General features: G+C 37.8%; 2 long non-coding RNA genes across 2 annotated transcripts; both read left to right on the top strand.

Moving 5' to 3' along the window:
- Window positions 1-2,379: 2,379 nt before the first annotated feature.
- Window positions 2,380-11,039, top strand: LOC135347660 (uncharacterized). Its single transcript, XR_010398505.1, has 5 exons — window positions 2,380-9,316; window positions 9,420-9,562; window positions 9,813-10,069; window positions 10,255-10,332; window positions 10,977-11,039. It is a non-coding gene; the product is annotated as an uncharacterized LOC135347660 (long non-coding RNA).
- A 3,767-nt stretch (window positions 11,040-14,806) lies between these two features.
- LOC135347667 (uncharacterized) lies at window positions 14,807-20,537 on the top strand. The gene is made up of 3 exons (XR_010398511.1): window positions 14,807-15,026; window positions 15,084-18,600; window positions 18,752-20,537. It is a non-coding gene; the product is annotated as an uncharacterized LOC135347667 (long non-coding RNA).
- Window positions 20,538-20,871: the final 334 nt, after the last annotated feature.

Below are 20,871 nucleotides of genomic sequence, written 5' to 3'. Positions count from 1 at the left end.
GGACAAGTTGGTGCAAGAGGTTTTGTCTGCTATATATTCGGAGGTGTCTTTTATTGGGAGGGTCCGCTATTTAAAGAGTCCGTTATAAAAGGTTCCACTATATATATAATAATTATATAAGATACTATATAGAGCATAATGCTGCACTATATATATAGAGAGAGGCAAGTTACTACGTACAGTCATGTATCACTGTATAATTATTCTCATGGTGTTATTGTAAATTCAATTTCGTATAGAGCTCTTATAGTATTTTTGCTCCACTGGAGTTTACTGACTCGAAATGTTTGCCATAATTATTCATAACTGTAAAATAATCAACTACCTTCCAGACCTATGCTATTGACAGGTTTAACAATAAAAAGTGCATTCCAAAACACAAAACAACGAGTTTTTAAGCCAACCAAGACTTACAGACACGCATACTCTCAGGACTCTCAGTGCTAGACTTGGCAGACTCTCAAGGTGTGATTTTACAGTACCGTAATGTGCATGGAAACTTTTCAACAAACACTTAATAGTAAAATCAGGACACACTGATTCATGCTTGTAGAACGGTCATTCATATTCTCTTTCACTACATGAGAGTATCAAGTCAATATATATACACGTATCAGATGTAGCTAATTCTGAGTTGACAAGTATCGATCGTAGACCTCTTCCACAACCGTTTGTGCATTGTAGTCTTCATCTCTAACTCTTCTCTTGTACCAGCGAGCAAGGAGGCAGTACAGGATGAATCCGAATATACTGAGGCCTGCTCTAACCCCATATAATGTTAAGTTGAGGTTTGATGGAAAGTAGTAGGCAATAATAGAAGATGAGAACACCACAAATACCATACAACCACCAAAAAATCCTCTCATGTTGTATGGAGCTTGAGCACAAATCAACTCCAGCATGGTACTACAAAGCAGCATTGTGAGCAAACCTCTAGAAACTGAATGCAATATGTCGATGACGAAACTGACTGCCACTAAATCGCTGTGATAATAGTAAACTAGTTCCAGAATTAAGAACATAATACTGAGAGTCGTTATGACGAGAGAAATGATTCCGATTCTCCTAATAATGCTGGGAAGACTGTTTTGTATCACTGGGTAAACCACAAACTCGTAAAAGAAAGTCCAAATTATACCACACCACATTGAGTTGTATGTGAACAAGGACAGAAATCTGGAAGTACATGTGGTCCAGCCTGTTGTAGAAACTCTCACAAAACTTGGGGGATGGAAGATTGCAAGTGAGCCCCCTAGTAGCCATAGCGTTAAGCAGAGAGGAAATAAACGTAAGATAGTTTTTACATCTTCAACTTGCTCTGTAGTGAATGGTCCACCGTACCTCGACTTTCCCAGGTCCATTCTTGAGGGCACATCTTCCTCCCAGTATGTGAAAGCACTGCGATTTAGGGGAGCCTTGTGCTTGGCTGCAAATTTAAGAACTTGGTATATGGTTTTGACGAGCTGAGGTGACTTTGGCTCAATTATCAACAATTTTTGGGCAAAGACGAAGTCTGAAACCAGGACACCAGTCATACAAAAAGGTGGAACTAAACTGTATAGCTGGGTAACATAAGTTGCTGTATTTGAACAATATTTTATTGCCCAAAATGGAAAAGTGCTAATCCAATTACCAATGCAGACACTGAATACAAACCAGGCAATAAAACTGGTAATGCTAGAAGATGAAGCATCGGGCATCTGATCCAGGCCTAGCTGTAGTGAAGTAACCAAGCCTGCTACTTCAGCTACCATAACGAGACTCCCACCTATGCAATAGAAAACACTTTCAATGTACAAATTGAAGTGTACAATACTAGGAACTAGGGTATAGGCACTCTCGCACAAACTTGTGAAGAATAGCAACACAAAGCTGTATTTCATCACTCTGTAGTTTCCCAGCTTTGCGTCAGCCAACCATCCCGAGAAAACAGCTCCCAACGAGCCAAATATGGCTGGGATAGCATTTACCCACTTTGGAATGATTGGGTCATCATCTTGTAGAGTGGCTGTGTAGGTACTACTAAGTACATGTCCCACAGGCGAACATGTTATGGTAAACAGCATAATCCATACCAAAATGAGGAATGCTCCCTTTGAATAGAAACACCTCACTCTGTACTTGCACTTGCATCTTGATACAGATGTAGTTCTTTCGGCTCTCATCATGAGACTGTGGTGATATATCGCATATTGAGTTGTTAAAGTACTCTCCCCTTGTTCAAAAACACAATCAGTTTCCACAGTATTTATGTCAGTAAAAAATTATGGTTTCAAAGTTTATAATATTACAGCAAATACAGGTTTCAGTGTGTACAATGACGCTAAACAGTAGGCGTGTGTATAGCTTTGTACTATGGTTGCACCAATTAAAGATCAAAGGCATCAGTTGTAGTTTTATACTGGTAGAAATACTACCGTATAGCGGGTATATTTCGAGGGTATAAATGTTCGTGGTTTTCGCTGATCAAGAATCTACCGCGAACACTATCGCATACATGCATGCAAACAGTTATTCAATCCGCGAAAACCTTTCTACCGGTCATTCCGTGAAAGTTTATACCTTCGAAATATACCCGCTATACAGTATGTACTTGCAAGTGTAACAGATTAGACTCTCTCTAGCTTGTTTGTGAGGGAACTATACCCTCCATTGATAGTCAGTGAAGTACCCTTAGATCTATATACACTTTAAGTGTTTCAACTCTGATTTGACTTTTCAAGCAACAAGAGCACGAGTAATTCTAGTCCCACTTCAATCGGCCCCACCAACAGTAAATAATAAACTGATTTGCTTGCAAGTAATACACCACTGGATGCCATAATTTACAAATACATCATTTTATTATTATAATAGATCTGTACTCCTCTTTACAAAATTCCTGTGCTGTTTTACAGTATGTATAATTGTATACATCACTTCCTCATGCAAGCTCCTACTCATAATTAAGTCATTCATTGTGTCGGTGAAGACATTTATTGTGCTGCTACGTAGCTGATTATAGTACACTAATAAATCATGGTATTATACTTGTAGTAAATGAAAAACTTTTAAGCAATATTCTAGACTGACGTAATACAATACAATAATAAAAATTATACAGCATATCTAAACCTTTAAGCAATATTCTAGACTGACGTAATACCAATAATAAAAATTATGCAGCATATCTCACTGATAAAACAATGTAATGGTTGATACCTCACACATATAAACTGTGCCGGTACGTACTGCTATAATTATATGCAAGTATAACATTGATGTGCTTAGTATAACTATTGCATGAGGTGGAGGCTGCAGTCAATGCATTTGCTATAATTATGTATAACTCTATAATAACAATCCCCTTCCAGAAAATATCACTCACTACTGAGCTGACAAGTAACGATCATAGATTTTCTCCACAACCGTTTGTGTATTATAGTCCTCGTCTCTAACTCTCCTCTTGTACCAGCGAGCCAGGAGGCAGTACAGGATGAATCCAAGCAGACTGATGCCTACTCTAATCCCATAAATTGTAAGTGTGAGATTCAGCGGAAGATTATAACTGATAATAAATGATGAAAACAACACAAGAATCGTACACCCACCAAACAATCCTCTCATGTTGTATGGAGCTTGAGCACAAACAAACTCCAGCATGGTACTAAAAAGCAGCATTGTGAACAAACCTTTAGAAACTGAATGCAATATGTCAATGATGAAACAGACTGCCATTAAATCACTGTGATAGTAGTGTACTACTTCCAGAATTAGGAACACAATACTGAGAGCCGTTATGAAGAAAGAGATTATTCCAAGTCTTCTAAGGATGCTGAGAAGTCTATTTTGTATTACTGGGTAGATTACAAACTCATATAAGACAGTCCAAACCACACCACACCACCAAGAGTTGTAAGTGAATAAGGCCAGAAACATGGATGAATATAGGGTCCAATTAGGAAGATAAACCGTAACAGAAGTTGATGGATGAAAGAATGCAAGTGAGCACCCTAGTAACCATAGTGTTAAGCAGAGGGGCAACAAACGTAAGATGGTCTTTACATCTTCAACTTGCTCTGTAGTGAATGGTCCACCATACTTAGACTTTCCCATTTTCCAAGTTCATTCTTGAAGGTACATCTTCCTCCCAGTATGTGAGAGCACTGCGATTTAGGGGAGCCTTGTGCTTGGCTGCAAACTTGAGAACTTGGTAGATGGTTTTGAGGGACTGAGGTGACTTTGGCTCAATTATCAACCATTTTTTGGCAAAAATGAAGTCTGAAACTAAGACACCAGTCATACAAAAAGGTGGAACTAAACTGTATAGCTGGAAAATCAAAATTGACAATGTTTTGTTTGAATAAAAGTGTATTGATAAAGTACTGATCCAAATACCAGCAAATATACTGAATATAAACCAGGAAATAAAGCTGGTGATACTAGAAGATGAAGCATCAGGCATCTGGTCCAAACCGAGTTGTAGTAAAGTAACCAAGCATGCCACTGTAGATACTACAAACGTACGTACCTACACCGATACAAAATAAGAAACTTTTAACGTATATGTACGGCATATTACCAGGGACTATGGTGCAGGCACTACAACACAAACTTGTGAAAAACAAAAGCACAAAACTGCATTTCAGAACTCTGTAGTTCCCAAGCTTAGCGTCGGCTAGCCATCCCGAGAAAACAGCTCCGAACATACCAAATATGGCTGGGATAGCATTTACCCACTTAGGAATGTTCAAGCCATCATTTTGTAGAATTGCGGTGTACGTAATATTGAGTACATGTCCCACAGAGAAACATGTTATGGTCAACAGCATAATCCATACCAAAACAAGAAATGCTCCCTTTGAATAGAACCACCCCACTCTGTACTTGCACTTGCATCTTGATACAAATGTGGCTTTCATCGTGAGATTAGATTGTAGAAAACTTCAAGATGCAAATTAAGGTACTGTATAACTTATGATTGGATTATTATGAACATAATGTAGACAAACTAGAAGTCTTCCATGTTAGTCCAAAACGCAATCAGTTTCAATTTACAACTACATTGTGGCTTCAGTATAAAACAACAAACAATAATGTTTGTATAGATACATACACATACAGCATAATAAACAGTGTGGGCATATAGTGTCATTGCTAGATCGATAAGTACACAGATCGAAACAACCATGCAAGAGCATAAAATCAACAGTGTGGGCATATAGTGTCATTGCTAGATCGATAAGTACACAGAGCAAAACAACCATGCAAGAGCATAATCAACAGTGTGGGCATATAGTGTCATTGCTAGATCGATAAGTACACAGATCAAAACAACCATGCAAGAGCATAATCAACAGTGTGGGCATATAGTGTCATTGCTAGATCGATAAGTACACAGATCAAAATCAACCATGCAAGAGCTATTATTATAATTATTGTCAACGGGGTATTCCACACCAGCTCAGGACAGGAAGGCTTCGACAGCATTATTACATGCATATAGCACTATACCTGGTGTTATAATAATTATTATGTTACCCTTGCTAGATCTAAGTTGTTTGTTCTCTGCAGCCAGAAGTAGGAAACAAATTTTATTTTTGATTTCAACAATATACACACCCAAACAACAGGCTGACAAAGAAAACTTTAAAAGGCATTAAGAAATAAGTTCTCTTGTTATATATATATAGAGTGAAGCTCAAGTTAACAACAATGGTTGTGACATTTCGTTATTTTTTGCTGTATACAGCCCTTATTCGAATACAACTACTATAATATCAGTTTGCTTTGGCTCTCTTTATGATAGTATAATGATTTTAACTTGATTACTAACAATTAATTTACCCCAAAACTTCGATCTACTCCTATATCTATAACAATAATAATTATTGGGTTTCAATATCATATAGCTGAGCAGTTCTAGACAGACTAAGTTTGTCTGTGAAGATGAGTAACCAGAGACACTTCATGCTGCTTTTAGCAACAGCTATCATCATCCTACACCACATCGCATTTGGACAAGATTCAAACTGTATTTGTTCTATAGAGACGAACGGTCATCAAAAAGAGTGTGATATTACTTTTGATACGGAGAAGATTGGAAATGACACAATAATTCGTTTCTGCTCAGTAGATATTGATATTTCCAAGCCAATTATTTTGAGCAATCTCACCAATATCACATTTGTTGGCAAGAATAACACTAAATTAAGATGCAATGGGATCGAAGGCGGCCTAAAGTTTGTACACGTTACCAGCTTGACTATCAGAAGTCTGAAAATAGTTGGTTGTGGCTTGGTACATGACAGTACAACCGAGGACAAGTATATGAATAGCACGATTCAACTGAGCAGCGCATTGTACATTATTAACTGTACTGACCTTTTCGTTAATGGACTTTATGTCTTCAACAATTCTGGAGTTGGTCTTGTTATGTATGATGTCAGTGGAGTTGTTGAGATATTAAATTCTGTTTTCGAGCACAATTCACAGCAGAACACAAAAATTGACGATATTTTCTGAGGCGGTGGACTTTACATTGAATTCACTGTCTGCGCAACTGGTGTTTACTGCACAGATTTTAACAGCAAGCCTGAATATATGAGAGCAAGGGGGAATCGTTATTTGCTGGCCAACTGCACATTTGCCAACAACAAAGCTCAGTTCTGGGGCTCAAAATACATGCAATACAAGAATAACTCACGACTAAATCACCAAGGGCTGGGCAGAGGTGGTGGACTGTCAATACAGCTAAGTGGGAAATCTAACTTCAATACATTTACAATTCGTGACTGTACATTCAGAGCTAACGAAGCAAATTGGGGAGGTGGTCTCTACATAGTCATACAAGACTCTAGCAGTCACAACATCATTAAGCTATTAAATCTTACGATTCAAGATAATACGTGTAAACATTTTGGAGGTGGTGGTGTGGACATAGGCTACAATACTGCTTTAATATCCAACAATACAGTGCATTTTGATCACTGTACATTTGAAAGAAACTGGGCAGTTTATGGGGGAGGGATTCGAGTCTACTCAATTCGAAGAGAAAAATCTGATTTGCTCAATGTCTTGGAGTTTTATCATTGTAATTGGACACAAAATGAAGCTAAATACGGATCAGCAATTGATATTGCTCCACATGTATGGGAGATTTTATCTAAAGGATTCTTACCAGTACCAGTGTTTCATAACTGTGAATTCAGATCAAATACAGTGAGTTTGGATTCTCAGAACTATACAGGTTATGAAAATGGAAGGGGTTCAATGATGCTTACAGATTTCAATGCAATATTTAGTGGTTTGATAATATTTGAAGGTAACTCAGGCTCTGCACTCTACCTTTCATCCAGTATCATTACAACAAGACCTGAGACCATATGCAAGTTTGTCGGAAATGACGGATTTGAAGGTGGTGCAATTGCATTTGTTGGATTATCAGCTTTGTTTGTGATGGAAAAAAACTCATTTACTTTCAATAAAAACACTGCTTTGAGAAGGGGTGGAGCTATCTATGAGTACAACATTGACAAACACAACTTTGTATCATCGAGAAGTTGTTTTATTCAATATCATGGATCTGTTGACTCAAAAAATTCGAATGTAACATTTGAATTTAAAGACAATTACGCTGAGATTGCCGAGGGCAATCAAACTGAATGTTACGCTGCTGGCCATGACATCTTCTCTCCTTCATTACAAACGTGTATTACTGCATGCAATCATCCAACTGAGGGATTCGAACGTACAACTCATCACTATGCACATACATTCACCTGTGTCGGTACATTCATTTTCCATGGTGCCGATATCAAATGTCATCTATCAACTTCAGGAGGACAATTTCAAATAAACAAAACAATGTTTCTTGGTGACAACCAGTACTTTAAAGTATACCCTGGACGTAAAACTAATTTGCCAATATCAGTAATAAATGATTACTACCAAACAATAGATGCAGTATACTACGCAATACTAAGTCAAAATACATCAAGTGTCAAACTCGGTCAACCGTACACGTATATATCCAATAGAAAGGTACAACTAAATGGGCAACCTGGAAGTGATAGTGTGCTAAGACTACAAAAATTAGGATATCGCGAATTGAGGCTTAACATCAATATATCTCTCTTGGAATGCCCACCAGGGTATTTTTTGGATGAATCTACTGAAAGCTGCGTTTGCAGTGCTTCAACTTTGGAAACGGCATTTCGACCCATACACCAGTGTGATTATAAACTATTTCAAGCACATTTGCAAAAAGGATACTGGTTTGGGTTCAATAACAACACACGTAATTTTGAATACGGATACTGTCCTGGTGGCTATTGTAATCACTTTGATCAAAACTCAGTCTTACCTAAAACTAAAGAGATGCTTGACAAGGAGGTCTGTGGCATTTATCAAACTGGAAGGCTCTGTGGTGAATGTCGAGAGAATTATTCCGTTCATTATCATGGGATGAATCACAACTGTCAAAAAAATGAATCGTGTGATTACGGATGGCTTCTTTACATTATATCTGAGCTTTTCCCACTAACTGTTTTATTTGTCTTGACAACTGTACTAAACATTAGTTTCACATCTGGCGCAGTCAATGGATTTATTTTCTTTTCACAAGTGATTGATTCTATACCTGTCACTGGAAATTCATTCATCATATTTCCAAATCCAGTGTATCATATATACACAATAACCAGAATGATCTACAATGTGTTCAATTTAGATTTCTTCCTTCATGATAACCTTTCATTTTGCCTATGGAGAGGAGCCACAACAATGGATATGCTTATGTTCAAGTTTACAACTGTTGTTTATGTACTTCTTTTGGTAATCATAACTGTTGGCCTGATAAACTACTGTAATATTCTGCAGAAATGCAGTTGTTTTCGTTACTCTACTATTAAGTCGTCCATTATACACGGTTTATCAGCAGTGCTCGTGATTGTGTTTTCCCGATGCTTCAAAGTTTGTAGTCAAATCCTTAATATCACCCATGTATACGGCCAGGGTAATATCTTCTATCAAACTGTTGTATTTCTTCAAGGTAACTTGACGCCATTTTCAGGGGATCATCTGAAGTATGCTATTTTTGCAGTTCTGTGCATGCTCATCATGTTTATTCCAATGCTGCTTCTACTAATAATTTATATCCATTTTGTTTCAAACTGTTGTCCATTTGTAAATGTGTTGATACAAGTTCAACATTGTACGACTTCAGAAGGAGTTAAGAGGTCGACCTACAAAACTGAGGCTGTATGCCATCAACATTGGCTACGCTGTGATTGCGTATACAATCTTCAATATTGCGGTTTTTGCAGGATATTTTAGGGTAAGCGTTAGTGACAATTTTGTACCTGAGGACCAATATATTTATTTGTAGTATCGTATTGTGTCATTGGACGTATTACTTCATTCACCCCACACGCATGCAGTTTTTTGAAGACTTGAAGGAAAATGTAATATTAAACTACTCGAGGCGTAACTACCTGTTGATAGCTGCTCGTGTGGCCCTGCTTTTCATGCTAATCACCAATTACCCTGTGGGACTGCACCCGGGCAGAGACGCTACAAACAGGTGATATTCTTGGCCTGGATTCATACAGCATATGAATTTAGATTGCTCTGCACGTAGCTCATGTTTGAGAACAGTTAGAATTCAATCCATCCTAATTAAATACAGTTCGAGAATGCATGCAATACTACAGTTATTTGCTGTGGCTAAGTACCGCATGCCATGGTAGACCCTATAAGTGAACCATCCATGCACCCCTTCTCCCTGTGTACTTATATGCCTATCCGTGCACATGCACCACACACTCTCTCAGTGTGTTCCTACTGGTACACGACCTTATTTCAAGTAAATTCTGCAAGAAAAAGAAGTCGACGAAGAATGGTCAAAATACTAATTTGAGAGCAAATGGAGAATCTGAAAATGTTAATACCGTCGAAACTGATATGCAATCGCCCAAACCTGACAGTGTAAGTGATAAGGACGAATTACAGTCTCTTTCAGAATGCAGTGGGAGCACTGGCAAGGAAGATTCAAGAGTCAGCTGGTGAATCTAAACATGGCAATCATAAGGTTTGTGCTTATTATCTATAAAGGCCTGACACCATCAACTATTAACTCTCTTTTGGCCTGAAATGAGAAGAAATGGCCTAATTAGTGTAAGTCAAGTGTATAGTGGCTAGAAAAATTCATCTTAATTGTTAATGGTGCAATTTGGCATAATAATAATTATTATACTCGATCATGCACAATCACAGGTTCCGACAGTAATCTGGTTCTGTGAGACCTACATGTTTTTTGCACTCTCGTTCATACCAGCCAGCTTCATCTTGAACGTAAGTTTGTCTTACAGTAGTTATTTAGACCAACAGACATTACATTTGAGGAGCTATACCACACTATGCATGTAATTAAAATCAAACATCACTAGCTGCATTTGTTCATTGAATGTATTTCTAAAGAGGTAGCGTTATGAATGAAAATCTATAAGCAAATATCATTTTTATCACGGCCTGTGTGTAATATCAGGAGTGTATGAATGCTCCTCCATGGTAATAATTACAGTATAGATTCTTGTTAATCCAGTCACCCTTGGGACAGTGCAGTTTGGCCGGAATAGCTGCATTTCATAAAATAGCCGCGTCTAAAATAGCGGTCATGGCTCGAATCTAATGAATAAGTTTGCGGATATGTCTCGAAGATATTTGGATCATTATGCTCTCTGTTTAGTGTAATCCAATTTTCATCCAACCACACCCAAAACATCATATCCGGCCGTAAAAAATTAAATAACAGTAAAAACCATTTCGGAGTGGCCGCATTTCAGGGTGAGTTTTGTGCAATAAAAATCTAGCTAGCATCCGTGTCGAAGGAAACGATCAGTATATCGAGGTAACTGTACTTCAGAGAGCCGGATTAGCGAGAGTCCACTGTATATACAAAACATGCATGCTTACATTCCTTTATACTGTGAATGCAGGTTGGAATCGTATGGAACTTTGTCAGCTCTATAGGAGGAGTGCTTATCCTCTACATCTACCCTGCGGCAATTTACCTCAAGCTACGATATGCTCGATACAAAAAACGTGGTCAAGATAACAACATAAGCATTCGATCGCAGTACACTACCAAGGCAGCTGTAGAAGAAGTCATAGCATGGTGTATCCTGCTGATTGGTATTGTACTACTCTTCCTGACTAATTATCAAGCTCTCTATACTGTTATAGAGACTGGCAACGATAGCGGTGGACTGTGTTTTCAGCTGGAGTGTAGGACCGTTGAACAATGGAACCAAACTTACTTTGACCTTTCATGACTATAGCTTAACTGTGCTTTGTGTACAATGTGCATAAAGACTAACAATAATTATTATTTATGTATTTTAAAGTACGATTGTTCAATGATCCAGCGACTTTACTGGTTATATTTACCAACTTCAGTTCATTCAATGGATGGAATAGCATGAGGCACAGGTATATAATGATATCTTTTCCGAGTATAGATGTGCCGGTAATGCATTATATAGGTACTCTATAGTGTGTTTATATAATTATGCTCCTTATATACAATAATAATGAATTACGAGAATGGCTTTAGAGAGTTTGTTTACGTTATTATTTATTAATCGAACTATTATATGTGCGAGAACACTGACTCATAAGAGCTATAATAATATTGGCAGTTTTAAATCGGCGTCTAATAGCTAAATTTCCAAATTTTCCCGTTATACGGTAACTTTTTCTTCAAACATGTTATAGAACACCTCATAATTAGCCGAGTTCTGTCTTAGCATTGACTATAATTATAGACGTCTATAGCTAAGCGCGGAGTCAACTTGCAAGATTGATGAGTTCAAGGATATACAGTAGACTCTCGTTAATCCGGCCCTTGGAAATAGCGAGGTGGCCACATTTCAGAAAACAGCCGCGGCTAAAAAAATGACCTTACCTCGAATCTAATGACTAATTTTGCGGTTCTGTCTCGAGGATAATTCAGCCAAATCACACCCAAAACGTCATATCTGGCTGTAATAAACGTACATTGAAAACCTAGTTTGGGGCAGCCAGTAATGGCCAGTATACGGAATATCGAGTGGCTCAGGGCGAGTTTTGTGCAGTAAACATCTAGCTAGCAATCCGTGCCAAACCAAATGGCCGGTATATCGAGGTGGCCGTACTTCAGAGCCGGAATATAGCGAGAGTCTACTGTATAACATTAACAGCGATTTATAGACAATGTAATCTAACATGCACCAAACAAAAAGAAGGTATGACCTTATCGGCTCTGCTTCACTTAACATGCATTCGTAAACCATAACTAAAATTTGTGATGTAACTGTATTGAACATTACATAATTATTATGGTGTTGTGTATATTTAGCTAGAGTCTATATTTAGCACTCTTATACTCGTGTATCTGCATGGTGTTGACTATTATTCGTTACTGGACAAGTAATCTCTTACTATTAAGCACTAGCTAACAATACAAAACAACAATCACACATTAAACTAAGTGCACACACATACACAAACCAACTTCAAAATGTACATGTATACACACATACGTACTACAATACGTATATACTACACAATCTTATTCGGCATGTCCAGAATGCTGAGCTGACAAGTATCGATCATATACTTCCTCCACAACAGTTTGTGCATTGTAGTCCTCGTCTCTAACTCTCCTCTTGTACCAGCGTGCCAGGAGGCAGTACAGGATGAATCCAAGGAGACTGATGCCCGCTCTAACCCCATATATTGTCATTTTTATATTTGATGGGAAATAATAGCCAACAATAAAGGATAAAACCAACACCAACACCATACACCCACAAAACAATCCTCTCATGTTGTATGGAGCTTGAGCACAAACCAACTCCAGCATGGTACTAAAAAGCAGTATTTTGAGCAAACCTTTAGAAACTGAATGTATAATATCAATGACAGAATCGACTGCCACTAAATCACTGTGATAGTAGAGGACTAGTTCCAGAATTAGAAACACAATACTGAGAGTTGTTATGAGGAGAGAAATGATTCCGATTCTCCTAATAATGCTGGGAAGACTGTTTTGTATCACTGGGTAAATCACAAACTCATATAAGACTGTCCAAACCATACCACACCACCAAGAGTTGTATGTGAATAAGGACAGAAGTCTGGAAGTACACGAGGTCCAGCCTGTTGGAGCGACTGTCACAAAACTTGGGGGATGGAAGATTGCAAGTGAGCCCCCTAGTAGCCATAGCGTTAAGCAGAGAGGAAATAAATGTAAGATAGTTTTTACATCTTCAACTTGCTCTGTAGTGAATGGTCCACCATACCTCGACTTTCCCAAGTCCATTCTTGAAGGTATATTTTCCTCCCAGTATGTGAGAGCACTGCGATTGATGGGAGCTTTGTGTTTGGCTGCAAATTTGAGAACTCGGTAGATGGTTTTGAGAGACTGAGGAGATTTTGGTTCAATTAGTAACCACTTTTTTACAAATATTAAGTCTGAAACTAGGACAATAGTCATACAAAGAGGTGGAACTATGCTGTATAGCTGGATAAACCAAATAGCTGTATTTGAACAGAATTTTATCAACAAATTTGGAAAAGAGCTGATCCAAACACCAGTGTAGATACTGAATACAAACCAGGCAATAAAACTTGTGATACTAGAAGATGAAGCATCAGGCATCTGATCCAAACCAAGCTGTAATGAAGTAACCAAGCATGCTACTACAGCTACTAAAAAAATACTCTCACCTATACAATACAAGACACTCACAACATATTTGTAATTCATGATACCAGGGACTAGGGTGAATGCACTAAAACACGAGCTTATGAACAACAATAGTACAAAACTTGATTTCATCACGTTGTAGTTCCCCAGCTTAGCGTCTGCTAGCCATCCCGAGAAAACAGCTCCCAACAAACCAAACACAAGTGGGATAGCAGGTAGCCACTTTGGTAAGATAAAGTCATTTTTTAGCTCTACGTACGCTTTAACTGTATTTATTCCAGAGATGTATACTATGGTCACCAGCATAATCCAGACCAAAATAAGAGCGGCTCCCTTGGAATAGAAGCACCTCCCTCTGCACTTGCTTGTTATTGATTTGGCTCCCATCATAAGATTTGTATACTAGTATAACAATTAATACTAGATCTAATAGCAAACGTTTTCTTATTGTAGTCACACTCTCTCTATCTCTATAATTATTACAAACGCTATCAGTTTCAGTAACGTTGTCTGTACAACTACAGAGTGTGGTTTTACTATACAATGAAACAAGTAACAGGATTACACACCAATGTATACTGTGTCATATAATTATATACACATGCAGAAACAACATTATCATAATGCCATAAATACTGAAACCTCCATTTTTATAATGCCCTATAATAATTATTAGGGGGAGTTACTATTTGTTGGCAGGATCAAATGCGTCGTCACAGAGGCCAGTTCAGGTAACAATAAACAAACAATATTCACAAAGAGACACACATGCTATTTATACAAAACCAAAACACAAAAGAAGTTTTTTACTAAGGTCATAAACTATAATAACCAGAATAATTATAGTGACAGTTCACTATTAACAATAAATCATACTTTTCTAAGCTATGCATAAAATATATATACATGCAGTTGTAGTTATCTAGTACAAATGTTATATACTGTCCTTTCCACATAATTGTGTTATAGTTCTCCCATGCATGCATGCACTACTTTATAGTACTTATAGGCCGTGGCAGATCATTGTAGTAAATTGCAATCCACACACACTAGAAAGTTAATCTGCCGTATATAATAATTATAATTATAGTGAAACTAATGCTGAGCAGACATGTAGCGATCGTAGACTTCCTCCACGACCGTTTGTGTACAGTAGTCCTCGTCTCTAACTCTTCTCTTATACCAGCGAGCCAGGACACAGTACAAGATGAATCCAAACAGACTTACACCTAGCCTCACTCCAAATAAGTGCAGTCTAATAGTAGAAGGGAACTGGCTGAAGTACTCACCCATAAAGGTTGATAGCATAGAAATGAAAACTATATAACCAGCAAATAATCCTCTCATGTTGTAGGGAGCTTGGGCACAAACAAACTCCAACATTGCACAAAGAAGAAGCCGTAGCAGCCAACCTCTTGAAAATGAGTATAAAAGAGTTACAACAGAGTCGTTTGTGTTATCATCGATGATTGAAAAATTATGAACAAGCTCTAAAATCAGGAAAACGATACTGAAAATCGTATTCGTTAGAGAGACAAAACCGATTCTTTTTATAATGCTGGGAACTTTATCTCTTAACATGGGGTACAAAACAAACTCATGTATGTGAGTATCAACTGCAACACACCACCATGAGTTGTACGTAAAGAGACCCACTACATATGAATTACAATATGTCCATTTCAAAGGGTTGATAGTTAGTGAAATGTGAGGATGCATAGCAAGAGAAAAACTGATGACCCATATGGAGAAGCTGGTGACTAACACCCTTAAAATAGTCTTCACATCTTCAACTTGCTCTGTAGTGAATGGTCCACCATACTTCGACTTTCCCAGGTCCATTCTTGAAGGTATGTCTTCTTCCCAGTATGTGAGAGCACTGCGATTTAGGGGAGCCTTGTGCTTGGCAGCAAACTTGAGAACTTTATAGATGGTTTTGAGAGATTGAGGTGTCTTCGGCTCAAATATTAGCCATTTCTTAGCAAAGATGAAATCAATTAGAAGTGCAGAGCCAATGGATGCAGCCGGTATCAAAGTATGTATCTGGATATTGTCGTGTAATAAGCATGTAGAAGATAAAGCATCATTTAACCAGCTACCAAAACTTAAGGAAAATACAAACCAGGCAATAAAACTGGTGATATTAGAAGAGGAAGCATCAGGCATCTGATCCAGACCTAACTGTAGTGAAGTAATGATGCTGGCCACTACTCCTACTAGGAACAAACTACTGAGTATGCAGTACAGCACTGCAAAGACATACTTGTTTTGAACAGAGATAGGAACTAGGGTACAAGTACTGAAGCCTACTAATGCGAAGAACTGAAAAATAAAACCACATTTCATCACCTTATAGTTCCCAAATTTAGCATCAGCTAGCCAACCGGATAAAACAGCTCCAAACAACCCAAACACAACAGGAAATACTACGAGCCAGCTTGGATATCCAGAATCAGATAATTGTGAAGATGAAATTGCTGAGGAGAGTGCTAACCCCTTCAGTATTGTCCACAGTAGGACAAGAAAAGTTCCCTTTGAATAGAAGCATCTCACTCTGTACTTGCACTTACATTTTGATGGTCGTGCTGAGCTGCATTCCTCCGACATCTTTAGGCTATAGTTTTCGTTGACTGGAGTTTACAATATCAAACTGTCAAATTGTGTGATGTTGCATGCTTGTGGAAAACCTTTATTTGACACACTCACTACATGTGTAACTGGCATTCTCATGGTGTTAATTGTCAACAAAAACTACTCTTGTTTCAATTTCGTATGATAAAAATGACTCGACTGAGCTATATTGTTTTGGACTGAGAATGTTTGCCAAACATTGAACTCCTATTTCAATACTGATAACTGTGTTATCATTTACACAACACGCAATGTCTTTTAATTTCATGACCATCCTTACAGTGATAGGCCTATAAGTAAGTTTTTTTTTGATAAGCTTTCCCTGGTTGTACAAGCATCCTCATGATATTCTGCAATAGGTTTCCAAGATTGAGTCTTGGCCATCGGCACTTCCTCAGATTTGCGATCGCTTATCGGTTTGCCTCGAATTAATCATCCGCTCAAAAAGACAGCGGCCAGTACTCGAAAAACAAATTGTGACTACAAACAGAACTACCTCAGCTATTCTGTCTTCCAAGTTATTCTTCCTAGATTCTCATCTGTTGCATCTATAATTACATGCATATACTACATTATATAAACAGACAAAACTGTAGACTCGCAAGCCACCTTTTCGGGAAAAAAAGAGTGGCTTGCGAGTCTAACAAAACTGTAGCCATGCACATATTCTCTCTTAATTCCTTCGAGAAAACAAGACAACACTATAAAATTATAAACTTACGGAGACATTGCAATACACGAAGACACCCACTATACCATCTCCATTCGACGATCTGACCAAAAAAAGCATGGGAACAAGCCCCACAAAAACATTAAAAGAGTTGCTATAGGATTGGCTGGAGGAAGCACCAAAAACCCTGGAAATCTGGCGAAAGCAATCCGTTACAGCAGGCCGAGTTGTCTCTAAAATACATCAAAATTGACATTAAAACTAGGAAATGTATACAATTAGGAAATCTACAGACTATACTTCCATCTAGTGTGTTTGCCTGTACTACACTACTGTATTAGAAAATGAGCACACAACTCAATTCACTTGATATATAGCTTGCACAAAATGCACTGTCAAATCATTATCCCACAAATTATTATTGTCTCATGTACTGTATGTGTAATTATAGGGAATTGAACATCGCGCTATCTATACCAGCAATGTGAAAAATAGAATGGAAAAACTACCAGCAAAAACATTCTCGAAAATGTATACATGAATGACGACGTTGTTCTCGTCGGATTTCTTGTTTCCACGCTTTTTGGTGTTTCCCCCCGGCCAATCGTAGCAACTTTTCACATTGTATATGTTTTTGTGGGACTTGTTGTCAATACAATTATAGCCCAGTGAGTTCAGTATTAAGATAGCTATAATAATAACGGATTACTGAAATGGCAGTTTGATCTAACTCCATGCAGTGTTGTGTATATTGCTTGTGCCTAGCTATTGAGTGCATTATCATAGTCTATCTTGAGATAATTAATGTCATCTATGAATTGTTGCTTTAATGTTAATGTTAATGGTATATGAGTGCCGTTTAATTATTTAGATTAATTACGTGCACATAATATGTTATTCTAATCTATGGTACGGGACTACCCTGTATGCAGAGCATCTCCATTTATGTAGCATTGCATAGATGCAAAAGCTCCATCGTAGCTAGAGACTAAATCACTGCATACTGTATTAGACAAAAAGTCGAAATGAGTTGTAAATACAGAGTCAGAAAGTTTTACTCAAAGGGAGCCTACCTCGTTCTAGCTTGGATGCTGCTTGCGAGTGTTGCAGCTAGGACTTTCGTTTTCACAGTCAATGTAGTTAAAGTAATGTATCCTGTGTGGCTAGGTGCGATATCAATTTCGTTAGTTCTGCTGATAACATCGTGTCTTGGATTGTTAGCCCATTCCAAGCTTCAGGACTACACAATATCAAGAATCGGATTTATCCTCCTGTTTCTTGTAACAATGGTTTCCAGCATATACGTCCTAGTCCTCGGTCCTAGACTAGGATACGGCTTTGGTTTTGGAAAGTACAGGCTCATCAATGAAGTCGTATACTGTATGTTATTGTGTTTGGGTGTGGTGGCCCTCACATGTTTCATGTGTATACTACAGCTGGGCCTGGATCAGATGCCTGATGCATCATCTTCTAGTATCACTAGTTTTATCGCTTGGATTGTGTTCAGTATAAGTGCTGGTAGATGGATTGGGGAGTTTTTGGATTTTGTCTTGAAGGACAACTGTTTCGGGTTAGTTGTAGATTCAGTAAGTATTACCCAGCTATATAGTCTGTGTCCTCCTATATTTGCAAGTTTTATTCTTATTCTTGACTTTCTTTTCGCTAAAAGCTGGTTGATTATCGAGCCTAACCCACCAAAATCTTTTAAAACTATTTGTCAGATTGTCAAGTTTGCAGCCAAGCACAAGGCTCCCCTCAATCGCAGTGCTCTCACATACTGGGAGGAAGATATACCTTCAAGAATGGACCTGGGAAAGTTGAGATACGGTGGACCATTCACTACAGAACAAGTTGAAGACGTTAAATCAATTTTACGATTGTTGGCTATGAGTCTACCAATATGGTTAATCTCTTTTGCGCTTGCTTTTAATCCTACAACTATAAAAATTCAATTGAATAATTTCACCAACTGCGAATCTGACATGTTTTTCCATTTCACGTACAGTGATCAGTGGTGGTCTATGATCAGTACCCTGATTAATGAGTTCCTTATTTACCCACTTCTAAGAGATAGACTTCCAAGTATTCTAAAAAGAATCGGTAGTATTTCCTTCCTTTCTTTAATGTTGAGTATAGTACTCATTTTGATACAATTATTTGAGGTTCTTCACAAAAACGAAGCAATAAGTATTTTATCGTTTGTGTCGAGCGGTTTGCTGTCAAATTTTTTTCTCTGTGCACTTATGGAGTTAGTTTGTGCTCAGGCCCCATACAACATGCGGAGATTATTTGCTGTTTTTATGAGTGTAACTTATGTTACCTCTACATATGCTGGTATTTTTATAAGTGGTGCAATTGCCTCAGAAAAAAATGAAATGGCACTGATTGTGATTGGAATCAAGGCCGCTATGAGTCTGCTTGGATTCATTCTGTACTGTGTCCTGGCTCGCTGGTACAAAAGGAGAGTTAGAGATGAGGACTACAATGCACACAGAGTGGTGGAGGAGGTCTATGATCGATATCTAACACCTCGTAATCCACCTTAGGAGTGAGAAGATGACTGAAGGCAAAGATAAAGAAGGTTCTATAAACAACTACCATTTCTTGTAAAATATCGTGACATTTATGATTTGTAACAAAATACGTGATAGCATGCATGCAGTCCTATAAGTATCCATCTAGTTTCTATGCACTATAGTAAGAGCTTTCTTTTGCGGATAGTAAGATTGTACATAAAAGTGATTAGTATTGGCAGCATTCTTTGGTTATTAAATAAACAACATGGAAATAACCATGGCAATGTTGTTATCATCCTGATCCTTTTCACGTATATAAAAAAGGTACACAATGAAACCATTTCACAATGACAATTATGCAATAATGCACTCTCTCTCTCATTTTAATGGCCCTTATTTGTGAAACAGTCTTAACCAACCTGAGAAGCAAATGTACTAATTATAACTACAGTGGAACCTCCAAATAACGGACAAGTTGGTGCAAGAGGTTTTGTCTGCTATATATTCGGAGGTGTCTTTTATTGGGAGGGTCCGCTATTTAAAGAGTCCGTTATAAAAGGTTCCACTATATATATATATATATAAGATACTATATAGAGCATAATGCTGCACTATATATATAGAGAGAGGCAAGTTACTACGTACAGTCATGTATCACTGTATTCTCATGGTGTTATTGTAAATTTAATTTCGTATAGAGCTCTATAGTATTTTTGCTCCACTGGAGTTTACTGACTCGAAATGTTTGCCATAATTATTCATAACTGTAAAATAATCAAGACCTATGCTATTGACAGGTTTAACAATAAAAAGTGCATTCCAAAACACAAAACAACGAGTTTTTAAGCCAACCAAGACTTACAGACACGCATACTCTCAGGACTCTCAGTGCTAGACTTGGCAGACTCTCAAGGTGTGATTTTACAGTACCGTAATGTGCATGGAAACTTTTCAACAAACACTTAATAGTAAAATCAGGACACACCGATTCATGCTTGTACAGTAGAACGGTCATTCATATTCTCTTTCACTACATGAGAGTATCAAGTCAATATATATACACGTATAAGATGTAGCTAATTCTGAGTTGACAAGTATCGATCATATACTTCCTCCACAACAGTTTGTGCATTGTAGTCCTCGTCTCTAACTCTTCTCTTGTACCAGCGAGCAAGGAGGCAGTACAGGATGAATCCGAATATACTGAAGCCTGCTCTAACCCCATATAATGTTAAGTTGAGATTTGATGGAAAGTAGTAGGCAATAATACCAGATGATAACAACACAAATACCATACAACCACCAAAAAATCCTCTCATGTTGTA

Source organism: Halichondria panicea, chromosome 14 (genome assembly GCF_963675165.1).
Source record: "Halichondria panicea chromosome 14, odHalPani1.1, whole genome shotgun sequence".
Lineage (NCBI taxonomy): Eukaryota > Metazoa > Porifera > Demospongiae > Suberitida > Halichondriidae > Halichondria > Halichondria panicea.
Note: the sequence above shows the minus strand (reverse complement) of the source record. Positions and strands in the feature narration are given on the sequence as shown.